The sequence below is a fragment of the Strix aluco genome, chromosome 8 (genome assembly GCF_031877795.1).
Source record: "Strix aluco isolate bStrAlu1 chromosome 8, bStrAlu1.hap1, whole genome shotgun sequence".
NCBI classification, from domain to species: Eukaryota; Metazoa; Chordata; class Aves; order Strigiformes; family Strigidae; genus Strix; species Strix aluco.
Genome location: NC_133938.1, coordinates 36,636,831 through 36,660,291, shown reverse-complemented (window position 1 = coordinate 36,660,291; position 23,461 = coordinate 36,636,831). Strand labels below are relative to the sequence as shown.

Below are 23,461 nucleotides of genomic sequence, written 5' to 3'. Positions count from 1 at the left end.
GGACCCTCAGCAAGTTTGCAGTTGACACCAAGCTGAGTATTGTGGTTGACATGTCTGAGGGATGGGATGCCATCCAGAGGGACCTGGTCAAGCTTGAGAAGTGCGCCTATGTGATAAGTGAGAGTAGAAATGCCTGTGGATAGTCATTAGGAAAAAAGAAAAAAGTAGAAGGCACGAACCTGTTGGGAAACACATGTACAGCATCTACTTGTTTACATGATAGAAAACAAAACTACGTTTCCAGCAGCCAGGATTTTTTTTTTTTTCTGGGCACAAGAATTATGAACTCAGATTTCCAGCCATAAATTTTAATAACTCATGTCTACTTCATCAAGTGAAACCTTGTGGTAGCAAAATTAGTTGGCTGGAGGTGTGCACCCAGATGAAACATGTTAACAAGTTTAAAGAAGGCCTTCTCTTGTCTTAGTTACAGACAAGAAAAATGAATGTTATAACAAGCAAATTACTGTGTTATAAAAATGAAGAAAATAGACTTGCATCAAACAAAATAACTTGCAGCAACTGTGAATAAGCCACCTGCTTCTTATGATGAATTGATTAAGGGATATAATAGACAATCCAGTGTACTCAATGTGAAAGGAATTATATGCATTACAAGATCCTCTCCAGTGAAACTCCATCTCAGTTTAACTAGAGTATATTAAGAAACTTTGTACCAGATACACAGTATTGGTGTGGTTTATGGAGTCAGTCTTAAATCCTGGATCACTTATCCAGCCTTTGCACAGGAAAAAAATTCTGTAATATTCCTTCCAATGTGCAGATGCTGAGATGCTGCCACGCACAGACCAATATAGGTCATGGAAACTGCAGTTTAGAATTTCAAACACTGCACTTTGGGAAAAAGAGCAACACCTCTGACCTTGTCTAAAGGACCAAAGTAATGAAATAACAAATAAATTCTGTAGCAAGTTACTTCTGGATTCCTCAAAGAATGAGTTGTCCTGTCTGTGAGCAAGAGATTCCATTGGAATACAAGGCCTCAGAACAAGGTAAAACATCGAATGAGAACCAGAGTGTGATGAAAACTGATGGAGGGCAGAAGTGTGGGTTGGGATCTAGTTGGGTTTTATTGCTCTGCTATACAAATAGTTTGTACTTAATTAGGAGTATAATGATAATGAAATATAATCAGCATCAACCCTGAGGTCAGAAGGGAAACTCAGGATGCAACACTGCCTTCATCTAGATAACTGCTTCAGTGATACTGTATTAGCTTGAAATTCCTTAGGTAACACTGAAATTTGAGTATGCCTGTAACAGAACTGGGACCAATGAGGGAAAAAGTAATTAGGAGTGTGTTGTTTATTTGGGAGGAGTTCAGGAAGAGAAAAGTGGAGGGGGTGGGATGTAGAAAGGAGTATTATGGAAAAGAAAACATGGGGAATAAGGTACAAAATCAGGTGGAGAACAATAAGTGGAGGAGTCTTGTGACAATAAGAGTGCAGATACCTGCAGATGGTGGTGAAGCTATCCCCCATCTTAATCTCTGTAGGAGACTACTAAGTGCAGGAGGGATAGCATCTTAAGGAATTGCAACTCAGTAGTGCTTACGTGTATGATTTATGTTTTCTTTCTAGTAATATAACCAGGTACCAATGCTAATACTAATACGAAGCAATAAAATTGTAACTCAGTATCACTTGCAGTGATATAATTGTGGGAATATTACTAGTAATTAGCCCATTAAGAAATCATTAAGGTTTTTTTAACTGTGTTGCTTAATCAGTAAATATTATAACCATCTCAGTTGGTTACGTCTGAAGGCTCCAAAATAAAGGGGGAGAGTTGGACTTAGGAAGTAACACTGTCACACCCTAAAAACTCAGTCTATCCTCTATAGACTGAATGATCTTTTTATTTTAAAAAGTGTTGTAATGTACCTGCTAGGGAAAAGCACCTTGTAATGTCCTTTTCTTTCAGATATGACAAAAAGGACACTAGAACAAGTGGGAAATTCAAAATGGAAACCTACATATTTAAAGACAATTGAAAAATATCCTTTAATTTAAGCACTTTAAGCGCTCCAGTGTGAAAAGCACTACACACTAAACATAAACCACTTCTACCATTCATCAACTTTGCAACTAATTTTCTAAGTCATTAAGATAAATTTTGTTGTGCAAATATAAGTGCAGGGTAATGTGGTAAAGCACATTCTGAAATAATTGGATTAGTCTGAAAGATGTAACTGTGCAATATATGAATCCCTGCTTACTAGAGGGATGCTGTCCCGATCCAATATCGGGGCGGGTTCTTAAACGATCCCAAGAGCGAGATTAAGACACAAACGAGGTCAGATGCTGTATAACCTTGTGAACTTTATTTCCCGTAACAATTAGTAATAGCGATAGGACAGAGAGAAAAGGAAAGAGAAAGTCAGAATCCCTAAGCCAGAAAACGGTAGAGATGCAGCTAATTACCGCCACCACCAGGGATCCAACGATGTTCCGTAGACTCGGCCTCGGTGCAGGTGGTGGTGCTCCAAGCTCCGCCGAGGTCCCAGCTCCAGGTAACAGGTGTCGAAGCAGGTTGCAAAGACAGTGACACCAAGAGAGGAGTACGCAGTCCTTGAGTCCCCACGATTTCCCCGAAGAGTCCGCCCATTTCCACGGAGCTCATTGTAGTATGTGCCGCCCCGTGGTCCTCCATACGCGCATGCCCAGGTGTTCATGGTGGCCATGCTGGTGGGGGGTGGGGAGTGGGGGGGTTGACCTGCGGTCCCTTCAGCTTTTGCACGTCTTCCTCGCCCCGCACCCAGCTTGCGCGCAGGTACAGCTTGGCAGGCACTGCCAAGGCTGTCATTGTTCTCACTTTGAGCGGATGTCGTGGTTTTGTCGGGGACTCTGTAGTGTACTCCTTTAGAACAACAGGATGCTGGGGATGGGAAGTGGTGGTCGCGGAGCAGCAATGTTGAGACAAACAATGTCTAACACAGTTCCTTACAGATGCTACACACATACTGAAATAGATAAAATATATGGTACAGTACAGATATTAAAATGAAATGTTTAGTTTTTCTTTTGTTTTCCCAAAGTTTTCTTTCCCATTAGGTTACAAATATGTAAATTCTATCAAAAAAGCCAAAAAAAGAGTGTGCTTGAAGATTTTCCTTTCCATTTCTTTCCAATATTTAAATATTTCTAAAACTAAAATATTTATTGGGTACATAGTCAGATGAGAAGAAAATAATTTAGTACTAAGTAGTAATGATCCTGGCTGCTCCTCTTCTGAATCACAGAGCAGTAGGTACCAGCTAGGGCCATACCGGTTACAATCCTTCACAGTAGGATGTTCCTCCCTTTTTCCAGTGGTGCTGGGAAGAGGGAGAGATGGTGGGGGATATCTGTGGTTGCTGTTTCCTTGCTGACGAACCTGATGTTCCAAAAGATAGGTGACTCCCACAGTGACTAATTTGTATTATAACTTGTCCCTTGGAGCATGCATGATCAGACTCTAAATTAGTACAAGCTTCTGCAATCCTCTACCTTTCTGGCATTTCTCCTAAGGTTGGAATGGAGTTTCTTAAAAAAATATTAAAAAAATATTTTCCAGTTCTTCAAAACTCTTTTTTTCAGCAAGTTGATTTCACACTCCTGGGGAAAAAAAAAAAAAAAAAGTTGAATTTTGGCCAAAGAGTTCATAGCATCCTGGGAACTAATTTAACCTTAATCTCCACATTGTAGGTGTCCATCTATTTTACTGGAATCCCAGAGAAAAAACATAATGCCAGTACAAGATACAGTCATCAGTTGAATGAGTGTCTTGAAGATGTTGCATATAACACTTACAGGAAATATATTAACTTCAGCATTTCTCCTTGGACTGTGAAGAGTATTCACTTCTGAAACAATCAAAGAATGATCACACACAAACTGAGTTTGCCTAAAACGCCTGGAGCATGTTTGCCAATAACACTTTGATATGTACTTCCAAATTGTCTGAGCACAGGAGAATTTGAAGTGGTACAAATTATTCTAGGACTTAATTCCAGTTTTGTAGAAGTCATCATAATCTGCAAGTGTTCCTTCATTGCACTTGCAGTTTCACATTGCCGATCTTCAATGGGAGTACTTGTATCAGTAAGGATGACACTGTGCAGCTGAATTTGTTCGATTAGTGCCCAAATTTTGACAGTCATATAGTGTCCTCAAACTCTTCCCAGAACACATCATTTTTACATGACTAAGAGTCACTCCCCCACTCCCTTTTTTTCCACTAGTGCTTTTTATTATTCATAAAATAAGCTAACAAACTACTACTAACAGCAAAACAAAACCAGGTCTCTGGATGTACTCCATCTGCTGTAGTGTAGGCCAGTCTGGCAGTGCACTTTACATCCCTTAGAAGTTTGCAATATCTGTTTTGCTGAAGGACACAGTAATACTGGTGTGTCAACTTCTCCTTAACATTTGCTCTTTTATGAGAAATATCCAGCTATCAATATTCAGCTGATCAATGTAGTTCTCAATTAGTGTTTTAACAAAAACCCAAATAATTTATTTGTAGTTAGAACCATATACCTTTTCTGCCACTTCTCAACTGTGTTCATATTTGTATATTAGTGATAAATACGGATTTGACAAATTTTCTGATTTATAATTTCAGAAAAATGTAACTTCAGATATTCAAAATGAAAGAACAAATAGTAATGACATAAAGCCAAGAGACACTACCCAAATCCAGTCAAATCTAATAAAAATACTATAGCACAACTTTGGAATTATCAGTGTTCTTAAGTTATCAGAACTATTGGGGAGAAAGGGAGAGAAAAGGAAGATGCAAAGTAATGGTTTTGTCATCATTTTACATTTATGAGTATAACTGAACCATAACTTAAAGCAGGAATCTATGCTCTTCCCATCTAATATAGGCATATCTAATATAACATAAATGGACTGCAGTCATGTAAATAAAGAAGAAATTAATCTCTGCAGAGATTTGATTTACTGGAGCCAAGATTTGAAAAGAGAGGATGAAGTAGTCAGTGAACACATTCTATATTACTAATCTAGAAAGTATTTTTTTTCTCCTCTGCAGATTAATGATGCTTAGAAACGTATTAACTTTTATGACATAATCTTGGACCTCACCAATTAGCAATGAATAAATGGCATATAGAAAATTCTCTGGGGTAAATCTCTTACTAGTAACAATTTGCCTGTTTCACAGAACCATAAAACAGCCCAGGCTGAAAGGAACCTGGAAAGATCATTTGATCTAACCTTTGTGGAAAATGGAGCCTAGGTGAGTCTAATTATAAGAAATAATAGCAAATAATTGTTAATCACCCATGTATGTAGAGGTGAGTTTCTTAGAAATCACTGAAAGTATTCATGGCCTGTCTTGAATCATTGAAAAGACAGTGCCCCACTCTACTGCAGTATACGTGCAAGTGTGATGAAATAAGAGGTGTAATAGGAATTATTTTATAATAGTGGCAATAAATGAATGTTTTATAGCAGAAACTACCTAAACTTGCAATAAATGGTCAACATTGATTAGGTTAACCTGGTGTGGTTAATATGCTTGACATTTATTGAGATGGAGAATTTGAACAGGGTGATGTTACTTTCTCAGTTTCAGGAAACCTTAATCTCCATAGTTACTTCTTTAAATCTAAAGTATTTTTTTTTCAGCTTTCATAGTATTTTCTGTCAAGTTACACTTATTTCATTGCACTCTAATACTAAGTTAATTCATTTTTGATAGAATGAAGATAAATCAGAGGTCTTGGACACATCATGATAATTTGATGCTGGATATAACTTGATTTGACTGATGTAAGATTTTCTTTGAGATAAAGTAACAGCACCCCAGATTTTCCTTTTATACAATTTATAAATGTTTGGGTAACTATGTCTTGCTTGTTTTTCAGGTTTATATATTTCTATAAATGTAAACAAAACACCAGAAGTATTTGCTATATCTTTGGTGTCAAAATAATCTTTAAAGGTCAGAGCAGGAAGCACTGAATAACTTATAAAAAAGCCTGTTCTTTTAAGATTGAAAGTGGGATTTATGTTGAGAAACAAAAGATTCAAAAAATCTTTTATAAGAGTTTTTCATAAACTGCTGAAAGTGTTGAGGTTCTTTCTAAATATAAGAGCATCCCTGAAAATTCCGCATCATATTGGAGCTACTTCTGATAACAGATCAATCTCTTGGTCAATCTATCTATATTTGAAAGAATAACTAGTGCTGAATGTTTACAGTGGGTTGACCCTGGCCAGCAGGCAAGAACCACATGGGCACTCACTCATCATTCTCCCCTGAAGCTTCATGGGAGAGAGAATAGGAAGAGGAAAAGTGAGAAAACTCATGCATTGAGATAAAAGCAGTTTAATAAGTGAAAGAAAGAGGGGAAAAAACCCCAAGTGATGCAAAGGCAATCATCACCCACCACCTCCCAGAAGCAGACTGATGACCAGCCAGTCTCCAAGCGTTGGCTACTTGCTCAACCAACCCTCTCCCTGGCTCAGTTTTTGTTCCTGAACATGACATCATATGACATGGACTATTACTTTGATCAATTTGGGGTCAGCTACCTGGGCTCTGTCTTCTCCCAACTTCTTGGCCATCCCCAGCCTTCTCATTACAGGGCAGAATGACAAAATGAGAAGGCCTTGATACAATGCAGGTACTGCCCAGCAATAAACAAAACTTTGGTATATTATCAGCACTATTTTAGTCACAAATCCAAAACACAGCATCGTATGGGCTGTGATGAGGATAATTAACTCCATCCTTTACCAAGGCATTTCATATTTTTCACTCTTACACACAGTGTGGCCATAAGAACATTGTGCTATACCTCCATATACATACTTAAACAGCTACATCTATGTTTCTGTTGTGTATGTTCAAAACAGACCATCACTCCAAGCTATTCTCCATCATTCAAAAACCATACTGACTACTGCAAGTTAATAACAAACAATTTTCCTTAGCATTTATCTTGGTTTGCTTCATTATTTTGATTGTTTTTTAAGAGGATTAAACTCAGTGTGAAAGTAGCACTTCAGATAAAGATGCCATTGAATTACCTGACAAAGTTACACTGTTTCCCACATTATCTTCTATCCTCCTTTTAACACCAGTTTCCACCTTATTTGACTTTTCAACGAATCCTGTACATTGGAGGGACAAATTCACTGAAGTCTTATCCGGTAGAATGTGGTTGTTTTTTCTCAACAGATTGCAAATAGTTCAGCTTATACATTTTGCAAAAGTTGTTTAAATTGCCACATTTGTTTATGTTCACTACCTTGTGCCAGCTAAAGAGTAAAAAGCAGAAGACTAATATAAACCATAAAAATAGTCTAAATAGTTATCCAGGACTACAAGAATGCTGCAAATCATGTATTGCTCTTGTTTTCACCTTTGCTATGTCATTGATAAGCACTCCTATTCTTCAGGAATCTCATATAGAAATCCAGTGTTTCCTTAGATATGAAATTTACTGAAAATTCTTGACAACCATCAAAATATTTTTTCAGAGAAAATGTATATCATCTCTGTGATTTCCTAGGCATAATATATGGGGTCTTAATAGAGATCAGAATCATAGCTGGCTATTCTGGAAAAACACTTTGGTGTTTTAAAACTCACTTATAAAAGTGTGGCAAAACTATCCACATTTTCTTTTTCCTGGCAGCAGTCCTTCCATCCACATTTTTCTTAAAGTTCTTTAGGTGGCAACAATGGAAATGCAATTTTATTCTTTATATGTATCTGGCTTTATATCAGACAGCTATTCTGCTCATAATCAAGTTTCATGGCTAGAAGGCATAGTAACCTGAATCCAAACACCTCGAAATATATCTGTCCTTAGGTTGTTCTATGCAGAGTCAAAGCAATGTATATTATTTGAATCATAGAATCATAGAATCATTTAGGTTGGAAAAGACCCCTAAGATCAAGTCCAATCGTTAACCTAACACGGCCAAGTCTACCACTAAACCATGTCTCTCAGTGCCACATCTACACATCTTTTAAATACCTCAGGGATAGTGACTCAACCACATCCCTGCGCAGCCTGTTCCAATGCTTGACAACCCTTTCAGTGAAGAAATTTTTCCTAATATCCAATCTAAACCTCCACTGGCGCAACTTGAGGCTGTTTCCTCTTGTCCTATGGCTTGCTACCCAGGAAAAGAGACAAACACCCACCTTGCTAGAACCTCCTTTCAGGTAATTGTAGAGAGCGATAAAGTCTCCATGTGCTTAGGACTATATTCATCAAAATCAGGGAATTTAGGTTTGTAATAAGTGTAAAAATTAAATTAGAGTACATTAGCCCTGATACATTTGTATCCATGAGAGAATGCAAACTATCACTAATCCAATCAGCCCTGAGCACAAAGACCCTGTGAGGTTCAACAATGCTGGGAGAATGAGAGGGTTTGATCAGGAAGAAGATTTTAGTCAAGCCTTACAAAACACTTCCTTGTGAGTCAAAATGTGTGTGCAGGAGTTGGTAAGGAAGGATGGTACCACAGAAATCAAAGAGAGTTTCCCCAAGTATCAGGGAATTCACAAGTAAATAATAAAATTCATAGTCTAAATTTTAATTCCATTTTATTCACAATCATGGAGCACCTAGACTTCCTGAAGTCTAGTGACTTCCAATGTTGCATTAAGTGCCTGTATATGATCTATATAATCATCCTGATTTTTCCACTTTCTGGAGCTTCTGTTCCTTCACTCTGTAAATTATCAGACACAATATCACTTTGGAGTTGCTTTCCATGGGGAAAAGCATAGGCATGGCAGTCTGACATATCACTAGGACTGTAACTTTCCTGGCTGTTCCAAATGAATGTTTTGGATAAAGGAGAGACAACTGCACACAATGAATTTCCTCTCTACATGGTCAACAAGGGACACAAACCAGTAACTCCCAATAATCTGTTCATAAAGGTTGATTAACACAGGGGAAGGGAGAATCCTGACATCTACTAAGGTTTCTGCATCGCTGAGATACCAGAGATAGAAATGAATCAAGTTCTCTGAATACTTTGAATCTTCTTCTAGTTTCTGTATATCAGAACACAAACCTTCTGAGCTTTATTGAAGTCCTCACCAGGAATTACAATTTAAAGGTATATGCTCAGATTTTAGTTGGCATCCAAGTATCATCTCCATAGCAGATCTGGTGTTTCATAAAAAGATCATCTGAAAATACATCAGTGTGGAACCAGGATCTTCTGAAGCCCAACCAAAAGGGCTAGATGAAAGAAATTTTAAAAGGACTTGGGTCTTCCGGCTGGCATGTAAATATCTCTGCCTCCAAAATACAGTTTTTCACATTCTCTGCTCACTAAAATTAAAGCAATCCTACCAAAGTCAGTGAAATGTTATCTGTAGACAGAAGGAGAATTCAGTCAGTAAACATTTAGCTAACCTCAGAGAGTATTCCCCTCTGTCTACCTCTTAATGAAGTACTGGATAAAATGAGCTTTGGTGCAAAAGAGAGCAAGCTCAAGATTGAGTGGGATGTTTCCCGCCCAGATGGCATTTTTAAATCAATCATTTTGTTAATCAGGGATCAGCTGATGCTCTGGATCTAGTAGGAATAAACTGTATGTTTAAAATATATCAGAATGTTTGTCAGATGAGGAACTCTGCTTCTAAAAGGAAAATGAAGGCAAATAAATCTCATTTTTCAGGTCTGTGATTTAAACTGTGCCATACAATACTGAAACAGCAGAAAACACGAAGTAGCCTCAAAAAGTGAGCAGGCATATTTCAAAGTGGCATGAAATAACTTTAATTAAGTTCTTCTAAGGTATCTCAACATGGAAAGACTTCTGCTTTCAGTTTTCCTGGGTTCTTTTTTTTTTTTATCTTTTAAAAAAAAGCTCAAAAAACTCACTAACTAATTAAAAAGAATTTTAAAGAAACTGCAAAGCAGTGAAGCAAACTTTCACCATTAAAGAGAATCAGACTATCAGGTTGATGAAACACAGCCTGACAAGTTTTGACTTCAGTTTTCTAAAGTTTAGCCTGCTCAGAACCCAGTTCTGTGTTTTTAACATTAAAGCACCCATTTTGAAGTCTGTATTTTGTTGTAAGAGTTGAGTAGTTATAAGGGTTGGTTTTGTTAAAATGTTTTGTTATGGTCACCTGACAGGACCTCATTTATAGAAGGACAAATGTATCTCAAGACTTTATTGCGCAGAGACAGATTGTTCATTACAAACCAAACCAAAACAACTTCCACCTAACTGATTGGGAACTTTACATAAGGGAACATTCACAGGAGGAGCTGAATCTCTTGAACAGGATGGTCAGTTATGCTCAGAATGCAATGGGAGTCTCAAAAGCAGGGGTCCTTGCAATGATGCCTTTAGCTGGCAATAATAGTAGTAGTTAGAGTAGTAACATTTTTTCCCCCAGTTATCAGCAGATGAAGTTTCCCAGTCAGACAAGGGTTCTGAACCTACAAGAACTCCTCCACCTGAACTCTTCATGCTGCCAAGGCCCTTCTCTTGGCATGCTGAGCTTCACAATGAGCTTGTTTCTGCTTCTGTCCTCTCCCCCAGTGCTGGCTGCCAACAAGGATGTGAAACTGCTGGAGGGAAGAATGTGTTCTGAAACACGAAGCAGCAGCACGGGAGTGGGACTGAAGAGGACCATGAAGAAGAAAGTTCATATGCAACATGGTCTCAGCCATATAGTACCATTGCTGGGCAGGCAACCTGGTTTCAGCACTGAGTTACTCAGACTGATAATCAGAGAAACAGTCTCTCTATTATGGTCATAATTTTGCTGCCTGTGTTAGTCTGCAAATCTAAACTGATGCCTGTGTTTTCTTGCAGCATGCCTTGCTCTACTCAGAAAGGGAAAGGAAGATTTCAGTAGGAAACTTAAACAGGAAAGGATCTGGAATAAGGTCACGTTCCTTTTATCTAAGCATGGGATTTTCACGTGTAGCCTTCATTTAGAATAAAAATGGTAGCAAAGTTTAGTCTGCATTTAAAATACACACTCTGTTCACTTGTGAGTTGTTGAAAAATTGACCAACATAATCTTTCCACATCAGGAAATAGTAAAATCTTCTAAATTGAAGAAAATAAAGGAAAAAAGGCTTTAAGAATTTTTTTCTTCACTCTGGAGCAGATAATATTGCTTATCTAGAAAGTGAATTTTAACTACTGGATATAATGCGCTGCAATTTTCTGAATCTTTTGGCAGAAACTCACCTCAGACTGTGTGTGGGAGAGAGGCAAGTCAACATCGGCCTGTCAGCTCTGCGCAGCCCCTGAGAAGCAGCAAGGCTTTGATGAGAAACAGGCCTTGGGGGAAAGATAAGAAACTGCTGAGTTGTGCCAAGGTGGCAGGGAAAAACAAGGGACAGCTGCAACTCTGAGCTGTGGAAAAGTACTGAACTGTGAGAAGTTACCACCGTGTGAACAGCGCGTGAACGAGAAGGTGATTGGTCTGCACAGCCGTGTTAGAGTAGTCTTCTGCTGATAGGAGAAAAGGTTGATAGCTGTCTAATTGCTGATTTGCTAATTATGAAGTAAGAGCTTTAACCAGAGCATAAGTATGTACTATTGTAATAATAAAGGGTCTTTCCTTTTGCACTTCATGGAGAGTCCGTGCCTCAATTGTCCCAACTGTGATGCTGTAATTAGTCCATATGCTTATAAGGATATCCACAGAAACTCCTTAATAAGGAGAATAAGAACAGCCTAGCATAAAGCCTTTTGGGTTTGTTTTTTTGGTTTTTTTGGTTTTGGTTTTTTTTTTTCAGTTTTATCTCCTTCATGTTTTCTTGGACTCTTCCAGTGAAAAGGAAAAACACAGAAGACATTTTTAAAAGTTTGTATTTAGGAAAAAAAATCTGTTCTATTGGGGAATTCTGTTCCCTGAGGGGAAAAAGCAACATATGAACTCACACCCATTTTTAGTAAGACTGGACATCCATTGTCATTCATTTAAGAACTAGGCAATCATGAGCTTTTGTTCCTGTAGGTTTCAATTTCTAGCTCACTACTAACTGACAATAAACAATCACCAAACTGTCATTTTTTCTTTAATACTATTGGGGCCTGAACAGATGTCTATATAAATTACCACTTTTTTCATGCGTATATTCTGTGGGCTATCTGCAGAAAACTCAAATTAAAAATTTGTAATTGGATAGCAATACAGAGAAACATGGTTTACAAGGGAAAGTTTACTAGGAGCTCTTTCCCCTGTCTGTCATTCCTTCCTCTTTCCTTTGACATTGCCTTTGATTTTTTGCAGGTTGCTTAAAAGGATCTTATGAGAGGGTCTATTTTAAGCAACTATATTTTCAAATAGTTGGGGATTATCTGAGACACTAATTGGTGTGTGAAAATATGATAGTTTTAACCATTACAAAACTTAATGGGAAATGGTCCTCTTGGATTTTAGCTATAAAAATATGAATAATCTCTATGCACATACCTCTGAATTCTAAGCATCTCTGCTTTACACTGGAGCCCAACTGGTGCTTCCTGTAGCTTTTTATCTCCACCACTCTAATAGATATAATTTCTTTGAGGTAACCCTTGAATGGCTTTCAAGCAATCCTTGAAAAACAGGCCTGTGGCAGATTTCCTGTTTGCAGAGTGCTGTAGAATGTATAACACCAAAAAGGATGTCTGCATGAGCATCTGTGCAGAGAGCACTGTGCATGCCTGTGCTTCAGCATCAGGAGGAGCTTGGACGGAATAGAAACCGTATGCAGCAGACATACAAATGCCTCTACTCTTACAGCATTGCAGGAATGACAGGAACATGTCATTGTCACACAGGTAATGTTTCCATTTACTTCAGAATGAAGGACACATTCCTAAAGCTGTCAGTCTGCAGAAGAAATATGTCTGTGTGGGCAGTAACCAGGGGCTACTGTGCTGTAACAGGGTAACCATTGCAATAACATTGGTGGGACAGAGTACCATATGATTCTCACTGAAAATGAAATTAATGCAAATCTAAGTAAAGAATTTGAGTGGAAGACTCTCACCATCGGTCTCTATCAATGACCATCAATGTGTTCAAAAAGTGAGTGAAACTGAAACAAAAATCATCAGTTACTTGGCATGAAGTGGCACAGGAAATTATGGACTTGTTATTACTATTAAGCTACAGTAACTTTACTGAAAACATTAGAACTATTGAATTGTTTTAGATTTAGATCATTGACGTTAATAGTGAATCTGTCACTTTTTTTTTTTTAGTCTTAAGTAGTCACAAAAAGCCTGAATAATTCAGGTAGTCATGATGAAATAAGAAGTTAGGTATTAACAGCGAATTTATAGAGAGAACAGAAGTTCGCAATAGAAGTTATGAATATCTTTATAACAGAAGTGAAAATACTCCAAAGGTAAATTGTGGTCTCTTGTTCATAATTCTAATTCTTATTTCCCAGTTGAATAATGGGATATTTTTATTTTTTTTTTTTTCCAGTAAGAGTGGAATAAAGAACAGGCAAAATAAGAGGCCTATTTAAGAAAAAAATATTACTTTTTGTAGCATTTGTTTGATGAGATAACTTTTCATCTCACACTTCTGTTTACTTTTTTGGACCAACTAGTTACTTCTCATGTAAAGAGGCCGTGAAGATTATAGCATTAAAGAAATTTATTCAGTGTCTTTTTCCTCAGATGGAGTATATACATGATCAGCAGTTTTTTCACTTCCTTGGCTCCAGGATGTAGTGTCTGACACTAATTTGAGCAGCATTTTAGTGATGTTCTAACCTATCTTTCCAAGATAGCACAGGGCACAAAAGCAGCTTCACATATGTGTCGGAGTCACCATTAGCCGGGGTCCTTATTTCTCCGTGCGGGAACAGAAACGACGCAACACCAATGTGATGATCACGTCGTCCATCTTTTTTATTATATATTATTGTTATATTCTATTCCTTTTCTGGTTACATTTATACTCTACTAAGTTCCATACACGCACTCATCTATCTTCTAATAGGCTACAGGTCATCTACACGCGCTGTTCACGCGCCTCTACAAGCATTTGCATTGGTTAATTGCAATTAGCATGTAAAGCCCAAAACTTGCCAAAACTCCCTTATCTCATACCCTGTTTTGCTCAGACTTGTGTGCTTTTGCTGACCACAGGTGTTTCTCACTTATCTGCTATCTTGTGTGTTTTTGCCAGCCTTATTTTGCTGGCCTTGTCTTCGTCCTTGCATTCTTCTGTCTGCACTAACTTTCTCCCAGCGCGGCCCAGACTCCTACACATACGCATTTTCCTCAGAACAGAGTCTAACACTGATTAATAACCTAATCTCATAAGCAAGAATCATTCTACTGAGTTCTGTTGCTTTACAGTGTAACAAAGGAACAGAGGAATAAAGGTAACTTCCTGAAGTATAGCAGACTTTTGGTACCTTCTAAATCCTTTAGAACTGCTTGCACAGCTCAGAGGAAACTAAAAATGTCAACAGATGAAGATGCCCTTGGTAGAGCAGTCTTACAGCCATGTCTGGCATGCTGATAATGGAGAGACAATTGGTCGGGAGTGGCAATGGACACTGTCAGGTAGATTCTTATTTTACTGGCAAAGGAGCTTTGAGTTAGTCCTACCTAATGTGTGCAATTGCTTCCAGCCATAGAGGTTAAAAGGAGAAATACAACCATGAGTTTCCCCCTTGCGTGCTGTAGGGGGACCCCAAGATATTTAGTTTGTTATTTTGAAGTGTTTTCTTCTATGTATCCTACCCCTGACATCTCTGATGTTTCTACATGACTCTGCACTTGTGCTTCCATACTAGTTCAGAAGAACAAACCAAGTCAATATATTTTCCAAAAGGAAACAAATTACATTAGCTTAAAAATATGAGTGCTGTCTTATTCTCTTACTAGTCTTCTAAATAGCATTCAAAAGCCTCAGTCAGCTATAGGATATGAGAGGTCACAAATAATCACCCACTGAGTTTCTATCAACCTTAGGAATTTCTCAACTGCTAATGGATATTTTTAGGTAGATGAGACACATTTTAGAACAAGTTAACTACTGACTGACAGGACACTTTAGAAATATAAATAAACTATAATCCAAGACAATGTTTGAACCATGATTTATTAAATTGGAAGTGATAGCTACTAGGCCTTTAGCAGTATCATTTTTTGTGCCACAAAAATACATAAACAATGCCCAGGATCAAAAAACATACTGTTAATAGTAAAAGACTGTAAGAGAAGTACCTACATATCTTTATAAAAAATATAAAATATTAGCGTTTGTTCAGACATATTAAAATAGAGCGTGATAACGCCTTGGGACCACATATTTTATAATGAAAGGCCACCAATGAGAGGCCACAATGGCAGACTGGGCCTGCATTGAGATCAGAGATATAAAAAAAGATACTAAAAACCTTTAGAGGTGTCTAAGTATCGTAAAGCATCTCATTTTCATTACACCTGTGCTTGAAAACAAATTCAAGAAAAGTACCAGTAATACTGTGACAAATAAAACAACGTATTTCTTCTAATCTCATGAAGCTAAGCAAAATTCAGTTAAGTTAAATAATTATTTACTTAGATCCTTCAAAAAATATAAAATTCAATGCATCAGGGCAAATGCTTGTTTATGCTTATTTGCATTTGTTCAGCTAGTTTTCCACCATAAAGCTCAAGTGAATTTTTGAGACATGCATTGTATTTATTATTAAATGCCAAACATACAGCATATCTGTTAAAACAATAGGCCAATAACTGTGAAGGTAGATCTTAACATTGTGTTTCTAGTAGAAGGATTTTCCTAAGTGTTGGTGAAAGCTCTCAGCAAAATATGTAGTAGAAATGATCTAGTAGAGATGAGCTGTAGTAGAAATGTTCTTGGTAGCACCGAGCTTAAGTCCCTGCTGAGCATACCATTTTCCATGTATGCTTAGGCTATCTAAATAACACTGTACACAACCTTCCACTCAGAAATGCTGACCACCCCAAAAAAATCAGTGAAGACAATGTTAGCAGTAAAAGCTTAGTTTATTTGACCTCTTTTATGTAAGTTACTTGTGCAAAGAAGCCTAACTTTTTATGGGTGATCAAGAAAATTTGGGCCCTACAATCTGTATTAATTCATTGAAGCTCTTTATTATTCTTCAATCTTCTTAAAGTATTTGCTCACCCTTTTGAAACACATAGATGTTGACAAATCTATATTTTATTCAAACTGAAACCTCTTGATATAATTATAGAAGTGCTTCAATAACAAAAATTTTCCTACCCTGGATAATACTTAAAACTGGATTACAGTAGTTCTTAAAATACATTCTATAAATTAAGTTCTACTTCTAAAACAAACTCATCTTAGAACAATATCCTGTCATGGTCTGTTTGGATGCCACAAATTTACAGGACAAGGCAGTCTAAATTAAACTTTATTTTATAAACACATTAGAAAAAAAACCAAACCAAACCAAACAAAGGGGCAGACTAATCTAACACAGGAATTCTGAAATTCAGTACTTCATTAGTTCATTGATTCTCTAACTCAGAATTTTCTATTTCCTCACTTGTATCTCATGCACCTGTGAGAAAAATAGTTGCCAAGCTGATGGTGAGAGTTCATGTATCATAAAGGGAACCATGAAAGCCTCAGCAGTCCGGCTGTTGTTGGACCCACTGGATTTTCTCTTCCTTCTGAATCACAGCTGTGGCACAGTACCAAAATGATAAATAAGATTTATATTGCTACCATGTTTTTATTATCATTTCACCTCCAAACTTGGAATTTACCACCTTCCCAGGTCTTAATGACTTACTGTCATGCATAAAATGTTATTTTAAAACACAAGATGAAGGGCAATACAAATTCAGTCCCTTTGTGTGGTACTCAACTGCCACTGATTTCAACTGAAAGACCAGGGATTTCATGTGTAAATTTGAAAAGTTTCCCAGGTATTTCTATTGCATCATTTTTCTGTTATGCTTAAACTGATACAGCTCCTCTGAAAAGCTGCAACAGCTGACAGAAAGCAATAGTAGCTTTTCTAATCTTCTCATTTATTTTCTCTTTGAAAAATCACCATCCTTTGAAGATTGACTGACTCCAGGAAGTAAAAGATTCCATTTCTCTTCATTCTTTACCACTAGAAAATAGATTTCCTTCTTCCTTTCTTACTGAATCATCATCTAGAAAAAGACTTTGACTTGGCAAATTTATAAACCAGAGATTTTTCCCACAACATCCACCGTATTTAGTTTTTGTCAATATAAAGAGATAGGCAGAAGACGAGGGCAAATTGATCTTGAAAGTATGCCCCAGTCAAACCCAGTACCTTTATTTTGAATCAAAGTAATCTCTCCTGCATAGAAAGAGCTCAACATTCCAAAAGCTTGCAAGGTACAAGGTGTCAAAAATTTTGGGTGAAGGCTGTGGATCCCATTCAAAGGCTAGTCTAAAGGGAATGGAAAATGATGCTATTTACACCTTAATCTGCCAGCAGCAATATGAAATACCTCTACAGTTTAAAATTACTTACATATTACTCAACTCATGAGTTATTCAATTTATGCTTCTGTAATAATTTATAGCTTACACATATATACCATCTACACTGACTCTGAAAATAAATGGAATCAGTGTACTAAATACAATGTGTTGATCCCATTCACCTGCTAGGAATCAGAAAAGAAGGAAAAGGAAGAGAAGGGTATAAGTAATAAGTAATACTACCCAGCGCTTTAAATTAACATTTGACTATTTAAGAGTGCATTTTACTACTTTTTTTCTTTCCCTTCTGAGTGAGAATTTATCATCTAAATCATGCAACTGATTAAAATTGGTAAGTGAATACAAATAAATCATGGGGTGTCTTCAGTAACATCTGTGAACAGGCTATGCAATAAATCAAAGAAAAATTAATTGACATGAAATGTCCTCAATTGCATCTATGCAGTCCTTGCTGAATATGTGGATATCCTGAAAGTTTTCTAGGCATTAAGGAGGAATACGTGGAGTAACAAGTATAAAGTCTCTCCTTTTAGATCTGAATGTGTCTGCAGTTTTCATAAATCTGTTGTGATCCTTCAATACCTGTAACTTCTTGATAGCATAAACACTAAATCACTTCTGGTGACAGAGAAGACCACCCTGGCTAAACAGGGAGCTTTGGCTGGAACTCAGGGAGAAAAGGAAAGTTTACAGCCTTTGGAAGAAGGGACTAGCCACTCACAGTGATTACAAAGAGGCTGTGAGGCTATGCAGGGCAGAAATCAGGACGTCTAAAGCCCAGCTGGAAATTACCCTGGCTTCAGCAATCAAGGATAACAAGAAATGTTTCTATAACTATGTCAACAGCAAAAGAAAGACCAGGGAGAGCCTCCATCCCCTGCTGGATGCGGGAGGAAACATGGTAACAAGTGATGAGGAGAAGGCTGAAGTCCTTAATGCCTTCTTTGCCTCAGTCTTTAATAACAAGACTAGTTGTATTGAGGGAATCCAGCCTCCTCAGCCAGAAGACAGAGACTGGGAGAATGACCCCCCTGCAATCCAGGAGGAGATAGTCAGTGACCTACTGCATCACATAGACACACACAAGTCTATGGGACAGATGGGATACACCCGAGGGTGCTGAAGGAGCTGGCTGGGGTGCTCGCCAAGCCACTTTCCATCATTTACCAGCAGTCCTGGCTGACCGGGGAGGTCTCGACAGATTGGAAACTGACCAATGTGACACCTACCTATAAGAAGGGTCAGAAGGATGATCCAGGAAATTACAGGGCTCTGCAAGCTCTCCAGGGCAACAGCAAATCTGGGGCTCTGTGCTTTCTTTCGTCCTGAACAAGTGTTAGTCTTCCCTGACGAGAAGTGATTCTGCAAAACAATGTGAACACTTCTCCTTGCCAAGCAAGGTGCTAGCAGGGAATTCTCTGCCTGCCTTTCCCCAGTGCTCTGCAAGCTTGCTTGACGTCGGTGCCCAGGAAGCTGATGCAGCAGATCATCCAGAGTACCATCACACAGCAGATGTTGGACAACCAGATGATCAGGTCCAGTCAGCATGGGTTTATGAAAGGCAGGTCCTGCTTGACAAACCTGATCTCCTTCTACAACAGGATGACCTGCTGATTGGATGAGGGAAAGGCTGTGGATGTAGTTTACCTTGACTTCAGTAAGGCCTTTGACACCGTTTCCCACAGCATTCTCCTGGCAAAACTGGCTGCTCGAGGCTTGGATGGGCACACACTTTGCTGGGTAAAAAACTGGCTGGATGGCCGGGCCCAAAGAGTTGTGGTGAATGGAGTTAAATCTATTGGCGGCTGGTCACAAGTGGTGTCCCCCAGGGCTCGGTTTTAGGGTCACTCCTGTTTAATATCTTTATTGATGATCTAGACGAGGGGATCGAGTGCACCCTCAGTAAGTTTGCAGACGACACCAAGTTGGGTGGGAGTGTTGATCTGCTCGAGGGTAGGGAGGCTCTGCAGAGAGACCTGGACAGGCTGGAGTGATCGGCTGAGGCCAACTGGAGGAGTTTCACTAAGGTCAAATGGTGGGTGCTGCACTTGGGCCACAACAACCCCCAGCAGCGCTACTGGCTTGGGGAGGAGTGGCTGGAGAGCTGCCAGTCAGAGAGGGACCTGGGGGTGTTGATTGACAGCCGGCTGAACATGAGCCAGCAGTGTGCCCAGGTGACCAAGAAGGCCAATGGCATCCTGGCTTGCATCAGAAATAGCGTGGCCAGCAGGGACAGGGAAGGGATCTTACCCCTGTGCTCGGCACTGGTGAGGCTGCACCTCGATGACTGTGTTCAGTTTTGGGCCCCTCACTACAAAAAGGACATTGAATGACTTGAGCGTGTCCAGAGAAGGGCAACGAAGCTGGTGAAGGGTCGGGAGCACAGGTCTTATGAGGAGCAGTCAAGGGAACTGGGGTTGTTTAGTTTGGAGAAGAGGAGGCTGAGGGGAGACCTCATCGCCCTCTACAACTACCTGAAAGGAGGTTGCAGAGAGCTGGGGATGAGTCTCTTGAACCAAGTAATGAGCAATAAGACAAGAGGGAATGGCCTCAAGTTGCACCAGGGAAGGTTAGACTATATATTAGGAAGTATTTCTTTCCAGCAGGGGTTGTTGGGCGTTGGAATGGGCTGCCCAGGGAGGTGGTGGAGTCCCCATCCCTGGAGGTGTTTAAGAGTTGGGTCAACATAGCGCTTAGGGATATAGTGTAGTTGGAAACTGTCAGTGCTAGGTTAACGGTTGGACTAGATTATCTTCAAGGTCCTTTCCAACCTAGACGATTCTGTGATTCTGTAAGTTATTAGATCAAAGCAATAATCAAATACAATTAACATCAAAAGAACCCTGTATTGCCATATAAATCCTTCACATACCCCTCCCCCCGCCCCTATTTTGACTTTGTGCTATTATTTCTACTTTTGTCCCCCTCCTAACACTGGTAGTACATTATTGGATAAAACAAAAAGCTTTTAAAATACTCTTTGAGGAGGGAGGCATTACAGGCAGCTCAGTTCATGAAAATCTGGATCTGATCTAACTGATGTCATCCGATGGTATACTCTTTTCAGAATATCCAATTCATGTGGAAATGTAGAGTATCAAGCAGAAAATAAAGCAAAAATCAATGGAAGAAGAAAACTTGGATTGCTAAAACATCAGATAGGAGGGACTGACCTAATGCCCATAAAAATCAGTGGGAAACATTTCACTGTGCTTGTATATTTGATATTTAATCCAGAGAAAAAATACCGACAATTTATTGATACTGTTGAAGAAAAGTAGTAAGCATTCCCAGGGACCATAAGTCAGGTTGAATGGGGCTTTGAGCAACCTGATCAACTGAAAGGTGATTCTGTCCATGACAGAAGGGTTGGACTAGATGATCTTTAAATGTCTCTTCCAACCAAAACCATTCTATGATTCTACAATTCTTTGTTTTCTCTCCAGGACACAATTAAAAGCATTGACCTGTCCCGTGCTGCAAATAATCCAGTGCTTGTTTTTGCAATTCCAGTCAAGATACATTAGGACACTTCTGAATACTACATCTTTTAAAAGTATTTGTTATTCAAGGAAATGAAGCTAAGTGTAATGAACTCAATTTGATATGGTAAATGTCAGCTGGATTTGTGACTACAGAATTGTAACGTACTTTACTCTTTCCAGTAGGTGTCATCCAGACACATTTTCACTTCTGTGTCCTGGAAATTGGATATTACAAACATGACAAAATATCATCTATATGAAAAATGAATTCTCTTTCACTATGTGTGTCAGATTAAAAGCCCAGAGAACATCTGAAGTTATCTGTTAGGGGGCTTGTAATTTAAGTTCAATGTGGAAAAAATGTATGATATATTGTAAACCTAAAGCAAAGACTGCTTGCTTTTATGGACACTTCTGTATACTGTAGTTCTACTTTTAGAAATCTCAGACTTGAAAACCAGATGTGTTTTTATATAATTTAGATTCCTGGCCTTTTTTGTAGTTAAGCTTTGTTTCACAAAAGCTGTCAGTTCTGGACGGTATGAACTTCTGCTAACTACATAAACGTTTGCCAAACGTCCTTAATAATGCATTCAGGAAATGTTGCAGTGCATTTTTCAGATCTTTTTAAGTCATTGTCCATGTGCTGTTCATAAGTTACTCACTTCAGAAATTTTAGGCATTGTTGTGAGCTGAAGTAGGCCAAAGAAAGTTAAGCAGTATGTTAAATAGTGTTTCACAGTATTTACTAATATTTCATATGAACGCCAGTGACTTTTGTTTTCCTTGTTAGTTCAGCACGAACTCCTTAAAAACCACAATGTAAGAAAAACAAAAAGAATGCACAAAAGTTATTTCCATACTTATAGCATCAAGATAAAATAATCAAAAGACTTGCAAAATCTTTGCAGTTTGTCAGATTTAGCACTGAAGTGCTTTTTGGGGCTCTCCGTTGCAGCTCACTGCTGTATCTCACTGGGAGAACTACATACCTCATGGGATCAAACTGTTGGTCAGTTTTGTCATTAACTTTAAGAGTGATGTGCCTGTCAGCTTAAATTCTGAATTAATCTACTAGATCACTAAGTGTGCTCTGAAACATCCATGAGACTGTATTCTTAAGCTGGCTTCTTAAAATTTCTTACAGCATCTTCAGGAATTCAGCTGTTCAGACAGGGTATTAGGCATGAATTTCAAAGTGCTGGCATAAAACTACAGGCACATTGGACTATATTAATATCACAAAATAGTGTACAAAGCCTTGGTCAGGAAGCAGTTTAGCTTGTAGATTAGCCACAAAACCAGATAGAAGACGTAGTCAAAGGATTACACTTGTGTTCAATGAGTCTAACACATGAGCAGTTCACTAGTAACCTCCAACACATACAAGTACACAGGCAAACTCCTATCAGGATCAAGACAAACTCAGAAAATATTTGACTAGAAGTAGACCGTCATTAGTTCCTGAAAAACTGTTTACTCTTGAGTTGCCCTTGTTTAGGATGCTAGTAGTAAAAAAGTTGCAGCTAACCAGATTGTGCATAGAACACAAGCACGAGATTGACTGTCTTTCCCTTTATAAATTCTATAATTGCACAAAAGGAAGAGGAGGAGAACAGGGAGAGATTCACCCTTCTAAATTATTGTCCCCCAATAAGCAGAAAATATCCTCTCAGTTGTAATATGGATCACACTTGTGTTACAGAGGCTTCCAAATAAGTAACCCACCACCAATTTAAAAAAATAAATAGATTTATTTTTTTCATAAAACCACCAGTCAGCTTTCCGTAGATTACAGATCCGAATGCCCGCAAGAGTAGAACAGAATAACTTTCTGGGGTTTAACAATAACCCAAAATACTTCACAAAGCTTCACTCCCCAGGGGTTTAACGACAACCCCAAACACAAACTTCACTTCCTGGGGTTTAATGGGAACCCGAAACATAAAACAAAGCCTCACACCCCAGGGGTTTAATGACAACCCCAAACGTAAACAAAGCTTCACTACCTAGGGTTTAAGGACAACCCAAAACGCTCTATCACTCACCTAGAAAGTGAGGGCTCTCAACCTCGAGGACCTGCTCAGGGCAGCGTCCAGACCCAAAGTACCTCGAGGAGTTTCCCTGGGCAGCGTCCTGACCCAAGGGGAGAGTCCTGACCGCAGCGTGCAGCTCCAGGGGACGAGCTCAAAATGGCTCCCCCAGGGGACTCCGTTTATACCCAGGCCGAATCTGACCTGTAGTCAATAGCGGCTCCCATTGGTCAAAGGTCTCAGCTACCGCGAGACCTTGAAAACAAAGACAGCCAGAAACTGCCACGTTTCAACAGCCAGGAAGCTCTGTTTTCACTGGGCGGATGCACCTGCCACAACTTGTTGGCATCTGGCATTTTAGCTTCTCATAATCTCTTTTATAACCTTTCCACAGTGCAAGAGAAAGAAAATCTTTCTTTTAACCCTTTGTCTTACAACAGTAAAAGAGGCTGCAGGTTT

General features: G+C 38.7%; 1 long non-coding RNA gene across 1 annotated transcript; it reads right to left on the bottom strand.

Annotated features, from left to right (window-relative positions):
• Positions 1-2,322: 2,322 nt before the first annotated feature.
• LOC141926264 (uncharacterized) lies at positions 2,323-23,237 on the bottom strand. Its single transcript, XR_012624082.1, has 2 exons — positions 23,018-23,237; positions 2,323-3,617 (listed from the first exon to the last, which is right to left on the bottom strand). It is a non-coding gene; the product is annotated as an uncharacterized LOC141926264 (long non-coding RNA).
• Positions 23,238-23,461: the final 224 nt, after the last annotated feature.